Raw genomic sequence first — 10,508 nt, 5'->3', positions numbered from 1 at the left:
GTAAGAAGGGAGGGGTGGGGGAAGGTGTTTTAAGATTTGGTTTTATTTCTCATTACCCTACTCTGATTTGATTGGCAATAAATTAAGTTACTTTCTCCAAGTCTGTCTTGCCCGGTAATTGGTGAGTGATTTCTCCCCGTCCTTACCTCGACCCATGAGCTTATAATTATATTTCCTCTCCCCTGTCCATCAGAGGAGGGGTAGTAGTAGAGCGGCTTTGGTGGGCAACTGGCATCCAGCCAGGGTCAACCTACCACAAAAGTGTAAGAGATTCATTTATATAAAAGTCCATTAATAAAGCATAAGGACATGGATGTGGCTGGTTAGGTTGTAGCCCCATTGGGACAGAGAATTTCCAGTCACCAGAGTTTTGACTCAGTTACCTGTGTGTACAGCTCAATATGGACTCCATTAGTCAAATCTTAAACTCTTTATCAAAATTTTCGCATAAAGACAGGCTGTAGATTTTTTTTTAATTCTTTTTTTTAAGAAATCTGCCCTAGCCCAGGAATTACAGAGGGCCAGCAGAAGACGTCTTTTATGCTTCCCTCTCAAAAAAAAAAATACCCCAAACAAACAACAACCCACCAAAACCCACAAAAACCTTTTTAAAATCAGATAATTGATTAGACCATCATTGTGAGTGAATTTGCAGCACTGAAGACAAAATATGTCATTCCAGTAGATAACACTTTATTAAAGATTAATTTTTTTTATATAGATGCATTTTCTTTCATTTGTTCATGCAGACAGCAATTAAACAAAAATAATTATTTGCAAATGCAGCATTAACTTAGAAAAACAGGAGTGCCAGCTCACTCATACTTTTCCTTCAGCTGTCCTTTTTCCAAGATCCCACCTCTGTGTGATGAGTGAGGTTAGGATCTGAGTCCTAGCAGGAGGAATGGAAGAGGGCAGAACAGAAAAAACAACAAATCAAGATTTAAATCAGTGGACCCCTTGGTATAATGGGGAGAAATACCCTAGAAACTGTCCTTCAGAGCAGCTGCATTGACACAGGACAGCCAATACATCTCCACTGGATTTCTCCCGTGTCCAGCAGAAGAGGTGGCTGCAGTAATTCGTATTGTTCTTCTGCTCTGTGTGTTGAGCCCCCTCTCCCAACCCTACCGGGAATTGGAGGCAATCATGTAGGCCAAGGAAACTCCCAACAGCCTGGCTGTTTCAAAACTACTTGGCTAAGCTTGCTTGGAAGTCAAGACTATAAGAAAGCTGAGAACCAGGTGGCAGTGAGGAACTCAATTCGCTTACAAGGTGAAATTTCAGCTTTATTTTCTGACATGTGCATGATCTAAATCCCTCCTACTCACAAAATAGTTAGAAAAGATCTGCCCACATTTTGTCTTATGTCAATAACAGTAATGCAGAGAAAAATGTTCACCAAGGTTTCTTTCCTGGGATATTTTCTTTGGTTTTGACCTTTTAAGTTACCTGCAGATTGCTAACATCCCCAGTAAAGGATGTAGGCACCTGGTCGTCACTCAGATTGCACTGAAGACCTCATCATAGCCCAGTCCTATGCTCTTCACTTATGGGGTAGAACCCTTCTTACTTGCAATGAAACAATGAGAAAGACAGAATCAGAGTAATAATGTATGTCTCTCTTTTTGAAAAGAATGAATTAACCTGGGAATCAGTCATCTTTCACTGATGTGCAGCTTATGTAGCACAAGCCATTGCAGTATGATGCCAGCTGATTAAACAATAATAAAACATAGAATTTGATAATCATAATTCTGTCTTTGGACAGAAGATACACCAAATTGCCTCTCCCCTGCTGTTGATGAATACAGATAGACACCCTGTTGCTATATTAAAAAAACCAAACAAACAAATAACTTGTTTACTCATGGATTTTGCATACCCTAATGAAACAGAAGTTGGCAGCATTTGCAGGCCTAAGCATACGATAATTTTGCAGGCCCCAGTATCTCTGCAGAACTGTCTTCGAGATGTATTTTTTGATATCTAGAAACAACTGTCTATATAACAATCGCTACCTCATAGTTTGGCAGCGTTAGAAATCAAATCAGTCTCATCACTAGTGATTCTAAATAATACCTGACCTAGTTTGCAACATGTAAGCCAAATTTTAACACTACAGGACAAAATTAATTTGCAGTTAAACGCCCAGTGAAACAGCTTAAACAGTGTTGATCATTACTTCAATAGCTTACAGTCATTTATTAACCTCGTTGAAAGACAGCCAAGTCTTGCAGTTAAAAGGGTGATTGGACGGCCTATAGCTGAAAGCTTGGAAACACGGTCTGACCACAGGCAAGTCACTCAGCCTTCTAGGTATCAATTCCCCAGCTATAAAAAGTGTGTAATATTTGCCACATGCATCTCATAAAGCTATTCAGAAATGAATTAATCATTTAATAATTGCAGATCACCTGATTATGTATCTTTTTCTTTTTAAAGTGTCCCTTTAATTTTAAAGTATATGCAGTCTTGGCAGTCTTTTCTTCATGAAACCTCTGGCCTGAAGCACGAACACAAGCAGCTGAGTTTAGCTTGTGTCCAATAACAGATTAAAGTAGCAGATCCATCATTGTAGCTCTCGTGATTTTAATGAAGCTGTAGCAATGCATGCCATCTGATGGTACGCTCATCAGCTCATATAGTTCTGGGAGTTAACGGAGAGGGTAATCCAAAAATACTAAATTAAATCTTACAGCCCAATTGTAACAAAACAGATGAAGTCATTCAATACGTTTTCGTAGAAAACTCAGCAAACACAGGGAACTGATAATTTGCTTTTATGATGCTAAGGAATAAAATAGGCAGAGTTTGTAGGAAATAATGTTGCAACATTGTAGCAACGGTGCAAGACCTCGTAGGAGTGGAAAATGGCTTTATTTTAAATCTGAACTGATTTCTGTCATTCACTTATACCTTCCTCCCACATCTTGGGTTCAGATATATCTTTTTGTAACCTGACCGTGATTATTTTTACCATCCTGCCCCACTTCGGTAAGTCACTGGGATTTACTCACTGCCCATTGCCTCCTCATCTGGGTGTCCTGCTAAACTGTAGGTAGATATGTGCTAGGATCTTGATGACCTGCTAACCTAGGTGCTATGAATACAGGCCACTCTCGTAACTGTTCTCCAGCTGGTTTTTCCTTCTGATGCTTCTACACCCAGATATCGCTATTCATCTGCCACACATACTAATCCTAACATTTCTGTAACAATTCTCTACATACTGAGAATGTGCAGAATGTACATGTTTCAGTATACTTATTATCCTTGTTTTGTTTATCTAGATTAGGTTATATTTAATAGATAAATAAAACAGGGGTATACTGAAACAATCTGCATGATTATTATCTGACTTGGGGCACTCGAGAGGTTAAACACATCTGTCTATGGTAATAGACAAAGTCACGTGCAAGATTCTTTTTTTCATTCATTTATTTTTGAAGAAAAGAAAACAGAAAAAATAAACAATGAAAGAATTCCTAAACTTTCCTTAAAGAAAAATTGGACAATACAATAGTTTCCCTGGCTAAAACTGAATTTCAAGATCTTGAAATGCTGAATCATCCCTTCATTTGTGCAAGAAAACTTTATTTCCCACTTGCTACAACGTTATCTATGTAACCCTTTTACCCTGCTATTCTAAATGCATGTTACTCCACTTCTTATAGAAGGCACACTGTTTGGAGTAGGTATTAGCATGTTAGTGTTAATGTTAACAAAAAATGAGCGATTGGTCTTTTTGTGGGTGTATGCTATAGTATACAAATATGAGAAACCAGACCTTGTTCAGATAAATTTCAATTCTCTTTAGTTTTTAGGAATTGTAAGATTTTGCCTTAAAATATTGTAAGGATGCCTCTGCAACCTGACAGTTGGCAGTTCAATTACATGAGTTGCAGAGGCAGTCTGTGAGTTAACTGCAACACGTTATCATTAATGTTGTGTCTCCTTTTGTAAGGTGTTTCGTACTTTAAACACGTACTGTACATGCAATGTGTTACAGCAATTTCCCTGGTGTTATTTTTATTGAATTCTAGGCTAAATAGGCACATAACACAGCAGATAACTTGCTAATGTGTCAATTAATGCCACCTCAGGGCTGAAGTAAATTGCAAAGACTTTTAAAACTGTGAATATGCATTTCATGCTTGTCTTATGTTTCTCCCTTTTTCTCTTGTCCTATTTTCTGCCTTTTTTCCTAAATAGTCCATCTTAAAGCCCTCTGGTTCATAAAAATGGATTGCCTTGAGGGGAGATAGTTGTTTAATGAATCTCAGAAACATGTATTCTGCACATGCAAGCATCATATTTTGATTAAGCACTATGTGTGGCAAGAGCTCCATACATTCTCTCTATATGCTCAAAACAAAAGCAACTTTTAATGACATTTTCAGGAAAAGCAGACTTTATTCAACCAGACTTATAAAAAGCTAGAGCATCACATCAAAAAAGAGAAATTTTAAAAGAATATGATGAAATTTTATAGGCAACACATTTAGTTCTGTGAAATGTAAGAATAATTGTATTTCAGTACCTTTAAGATGTAGTTCTGCCTAACTACAATCGCTTTCATTAAGTTTTTTGCTTTGTCTAGCAATATATTTGGCGTTGTCTAGCAGTATATTTCAAGATAAATGTCATATCTTGTATAGTGTATTTAAAACCCATACACAAACCAGTTTATTTAGATGTTCATTTGTTGAGTAAAAAATCCACAAATGGCTGGCTCACAGCCCTTAATCTCTAGAATCCCTTAAGAATCCCTGCTTTGAAATTAGTTGCAGGTTCTATCAATTATATCTGTTTAAATGGACAAATTTAATTACTACAGAAGAGCAATTGATTTTTAAATTACCACTGATTGCACAGTGGGTATCTCAGTGGGAAGACAGGTACATGCAGGCTCTCAAATGGAATCAATGTATTAATTAATCTACAGATTGACATACTCCATAGAAAGTTCCCGGTGTCTTCACCTCCTTTGTGTAGATTAATTTGTTTCAATTTAAAAGGAATTTATGATTATCTAGAACTGAAAAATTCAAATGCAGTATCAAATTGCACATGCTGTGTACTTATAAGCTTTTGTTTCTGACTTTGCACATTCAGTGCCATTGGCTAGCCTAGGTGGCCTCTGGGTGATAAAGGATTCTTTACAACACTGAAACATTAAACTGTGCAATATCATGCAAAGGTGTATGTGTGTATGCAGGAGTGGAGCTAAAAATTACTCTAAGTAAAATGGAAAATAATTCCTTTCATGGAACAAGTAAAAAGAACATAAACAAAAACAGAGCTGAAGAAAAGAAATATCTCCTCAGTACTGTGTCCAGTGCTGGGCTCCCCAGTACAAAAGAGATGGACATACTGGAAGAAGTCCAGCAAAGAAACACTAAGATGATTAAGGAACATCTCTTATATGAGGAGAGTCTGAGAGAGCTGGGACTGCTTAGCCTCAAGAAGAGACTTAGTGGTGATCTTATCAATGTGTATAAGTATATAATGGGAGAGAGTATAGTTGAAGCCAGATTCGTCTTTGTGGTGGCCACTGAAATGACAAGAGGCACAGACTGAAATATAGGAAATTTCCCTAAACATGAGAAAAAAACCCTTTCTTGCTTTGACAATGGTAAAACACTGGGAGAGGCTGCCCAGAGAGGTTGTGGAGTCTCCATCCTTGGATATATTCAGGACCTGGCTGAACCCATCCCTGAGCCATGTGCTTTAGCTGACCCTGCTTTGGCTAGAGGCTTGGACTAGATAATCTCCAGAGGTGGCTTCCAGCCTCAGCTGTTCTGTTATTCTATGGATATTGTTAACAGGCTTAACATGTAAGGGGCTTGTAATATTTCATTTTTAAAATTGCTTTCTAGTCATGAAGTGTATAGGTTCTTTCTTCAGAGGTAGTTGGTTTCTGAGGCCTATGTACTCAAGGAAGCAAGAGCATCTACCTACCTACTAATGTTGCACTTTTAAAGTAAGACACTGAATCCAGCTATATTATATTATAACTTCTCTAAGTCTATGATTACACTGAGAATCTTGATCTAAGTCTACAAAGGACTTGAATTTTCCTGCACTGGCAGCAATTAACTTTTATAATTTTTTCAGGACAGAGTTTTTTATTTGTCATTTATTTTTCTAGACTGGTTTTGTTAAAGGCTTGAAGAGCACTGAAACTAGTACAAGGGAAAAGAAAAGAATCCACAGTTTGAGTGGATGGAGGCTTGAAAGACCAAAGGAGCCAGCAATTAAACTACCACAGCTTGAGTTAAGGAGAAATAAATAAACTGCGAACACAGTAGTCAAAATTACTGATGGACAGTAATCCATGGGAAACAAGGGTCAAGAATAATATTTGGAGCCAGTCATTCCTGGATGTGGTAGATAATACTGAATTATAGCTGATTCTATTTTAGAATTGATTTCCATTTGGTTTTGGCAAGCGGTAAGTGGACTAAAGAAGAGTTGGTCATAAAAGCAGCCTTCTTTTAACTGGTTACATAAAGATTACATTTAGATTAACAGGAGGATTAACAGAAGCTTGTCTTTAGGTTGCTTGATTTCAAAAGGAAGGATGAACTTCAAGAAATTAGGAGAATTAATTAATTAAATCAAAGAGTGGCCAGCAAGGAAAGCTAAACCTCAGTGACAGGAAGTGTAGTTGTGTAATAAGAATTGACAGAAGTCAAATGTTATTAGTCTTAAAAAAATATATATAGCAAAAGATTCTTCAGCCATGTAAAATTAAGAGAACAGTGAGATCCCTGTGCACTAAAGATGAAGGAGCAATGGAGGATAAATTATGCATGGTTCAAAATGTATTTGAATATTTTGCCTCAGTTTTCAATGTGATTCACAAGCTAGATGAAAGGAAAGAGGAACTAAAAATCTGAATTGGCAGCAAAACTTGGAAAGCTTGATGTGGGTCAGTTAGGAAAGCTGTGTTTATTTTTCCAGAAATATAATGGAAGTAGTATATGAAACACATGACCACCTGTGACAGCAGGAAATTGGATTTGATGAGGCAAGAAATCTATTCTTAAACTCCAGTGCTGCTGTATTGACTTGCATAAAACTTCCTGTCTATCAATACAATTAGTTTCTTCTACACTGCAGAGAATCTTGACAAATCGAGTTATCTTGATTTGTAATACAGAGTTTTCATTTAGATTTGAACTTGTAATTTAGAAAGTATGTACACATCATTGCATGTAAATGCAGTGGGATGCAAATGATATAATTATCTATCCAGGGTAAGTAATAACTGTTTTAAATTTCAAGTAACAATGTAGACTCATTCGTACAAGCACCTGTTTACAGCCTGCACATGTAGACTCCTCTAAAACTCAGTAGAGCTCTCTGCAGTGCAAGAATCTTCATCATAAAGCTATTCTGAAAATCAGGAACAGAGTCTCACATAGAATTACATGTAGCCTAAGTATTTCTGATAAATCAAGTAATATGTTGAAATTCAATAGATGTGCGTAATGTCAGTTAAAGTCATATTGCAGGAAGTATAAATTTATTCACTTGGAGAAAAAGACACATTTAGCTTCTAGGGATAGATTTTTTACTTGTGTAAGATCTGTAGGACTGGATATTAAGGTAAAAGATATTTTTCGTCTCACAATGCTTCATGCTGCTGACTTCAGCTTCAAGTTACCTTTTGCTTAGCATAGATAACAAAAATTGTTAAAAAAAAATAAAATCTGTAAATTTTACAGACCCTCCAAGTCCTCCAGTTATCATAATATATTATGGGTATTCATGTCAGCCTACACATTTACTTGTGTGTCCTCTACTACTACAGAATTTTCATGAGAGCGTAATACCTTTCCACTTAAGTATGAGCCAGCAGCTGTCTACTGCCCTTTGCATTTGAGAGCTAGAAAATACGGATTCAGTGGCGCAGAGTCTAGTTGGAGACCTGTAACTAGTGGTGTTCCTCAGAGGTCAGTACTGGGTCCAATCTTGTTCAATATATTCATCAACAACCTGGACAAGGGGACAGAGTGTACCTTCAGCAAGTTTGCTGGTGATACAAAACTGTGAGGAGTGGCTGACACACCAGAAGGCTGTGCTGCCATACAGCAAGACCTGGACAAGCTGGAGAGTTGGATGAAGAGGAACCTAATGAAATTCAACAAGGACAAGTGGAGGGTGCTGCACCTGGGGAGGAATAACCCCTACACCGGTACAGGTTGGGGGCTGACATGCTGGAGAGCAGCTCTGCAGAGAGGGATTGGTGGTCCTGGTGGGCAACAACTTGACCATGAGCCAGCAATGTTTTCTTGTGGCCAGGAAGACCAATGGCATCCTGGTGTGCATTAAAAAGAGCGTGGCCAGCAGGTCGAGGGAGGTCATCCTCCCCCTCTACTCTGCCCTGGTGAGGCCACATTTGGAGTACTGTGTCCAGTTCTGGGCCCCCCAGTTCAAGAAGGACAGGGAACAACTGGAGAGAATCCAGAGGAAGGCTACAAAGATGATCCAGGGAATGGAGCACGTCTCCTATGAGGACAGGCTGAGGGACCTGGGTCTGTTTAGCCTGGAGAAGAGCAGACTGAGAGGGGATCTCATCAATGCTTATAAATATCTAAAGGGTGGGTGTCAAGAGGATGGGACCAGACTCTTTTCAGTGGTGCCCAGCAATAGGACAAGGGGCAACAGGCACAAGCTGGAACACAAAAAATTCCATCTGAACATGAGGAAAAACTTCTTTACTTTGAGGGTGGCAGAGCACTGGAACAGGTTGCCCAGAGAGGTTGTGGAGTCTCCTTCTCTGGAGATATTCAAAAGCCTCTTGGATGCATTCCTATCCAGCCTGCTCTAGGTGAACCTGCTTTGGCAGGGGGGCTGGACTAGATGATTTCCAAAGGTTCCTTCCAACCCCTACCATTCTCTGATTCTGTGATTCTTCAGGGTCGTATCCCTCCCTTCCATAGTTTGTGTACCTTTTACCATATGTTATTGAAGTTGTCAGCTTTCTATTTGTAGTTCAAGTATTTTTGAAGCCCTTTAAGCAAAGGGATATCACTTGGATGTCTGGTCAATCCTAAGAGCTCTGTGTGATTCGGGATCCTCTTAAAATCTGGAAGCAGTCATATTTCCTTCTATGGCAATCTGAATTTATCTGTTCACAAACCCTGTCTAACCTTGCCCTCGTGGGGATTTTGGGGCTTTTCTAGGACAAACTCTGAACTATCTTGTTTGACTGACATCGGTCATCTGACATCACTGCACAGATCAATGGCATAAGCAAGCTGCCAGGGTTATGCATGAAGTTCCAGGACCTGTCTTCACATAAAGTACATCCTTGAGTCATCAATAAGAAGCAGCTTTCTTGCTAGTAGTACTGAGTGCATTGCCCAGAGCTAACCCTGAATGCTTTCCAGGAGTCGAACAGTATGGATAAGTAACGTGTTTGCCTTCAAAATTGACACTGAGACTGCTTATGCCCAGTAGTGTGATCACTGATATATAAGTATGTATGGGTTTTACACAGAAATTCTGAAAACCCTGATGCATTCCTTAGTTTGTAACTTCTTCTGCTTTATCTCTTAGTCAGAAAGCAAATAATATTATTAACAACTTCCCGGGCTCTGTGGCCTAAGTTTGGTAACTTTCCATTCAAATTCTTGTAAATCAAAAGCTGAAGGTACTTCAGTCTGAAGGGTCTATCTTTGGTCTGCCAAAAGCATGACACAATTTTGCCATGCTATGATGAATTCCGAGTTTACATGGCACATTTGTTACAAAACCACCTTGTTTTCTGTAGTAACAACTTAGTAACTTCAAAAAGATAATAAGACTTCATAACCTGGAGAAGTTCAGCCAATGAACGGATGAAGAAGTAGACAATCCCAACACCTAAATGTCACCTGGTAGAGACCAGTACAATATAGAGAAAGATTAGAAACCAAAACACTAGTCCAAAGAGATTTCCTTTCTCTTATTGAATGCTGAGGACTGGAGTGGAAGGAAGATGGTTCCATGTATCCCTTTACTTGCCTTAGTACATTTTGGGAACCCAGTGACCACAAACCAACAGAACTTATGTTTTACCCAGGTTTATGAGTTAGAGAAAAGGCACTCAGTAGTCGCATACATTCTAATTTCAAAAATTAACTGAGAACACGTTGCCATAGTTACCTGCTAATCAGCAATAGTCAGAGTTGGCCAATTCATAACAGTTTTACTGCTCTTCATCATTCTGCACCATCCTGTGGTTTTTTCTGAGTGGACCATAGGATTCCTTTCAGTCCCACTCAATGTTTGCTGAGCCATGTCTTCATTCATATCTTCAGAATCTTTGTTTTAATGTCACAGCGCAACTTCAGATATTTTTTCAGGAGCCTATCTATATTAATCACAGTAAAGAATAACAGGTCTTCAGTGTTTTCTCCATGCCACCTACCAGTATTTTGAAATTGACACTGTTTAGGAAAAAAAAAAAAAAAGAATGATGGAATGAAACAAAAGAAGTTATAGGAACTATA

Source organism: Larus michahellis, chromosome 4 (assembly GCF_964199755.1).
Source record: "Larus michahellis chromosome 4, bLarMic1.1, whole genome shotgun sequence".
Classification (NCBI taxonomy): Eukaryota; Metazoa; Chordata; class Aves; order Charadriiformes; family Laridae; genus Larus; species Larus michahellis.
The sequence above is the reverse complement of the archived record's forward strand: the minus strand, read 5'-3'. Positions refer to the sequence as shown.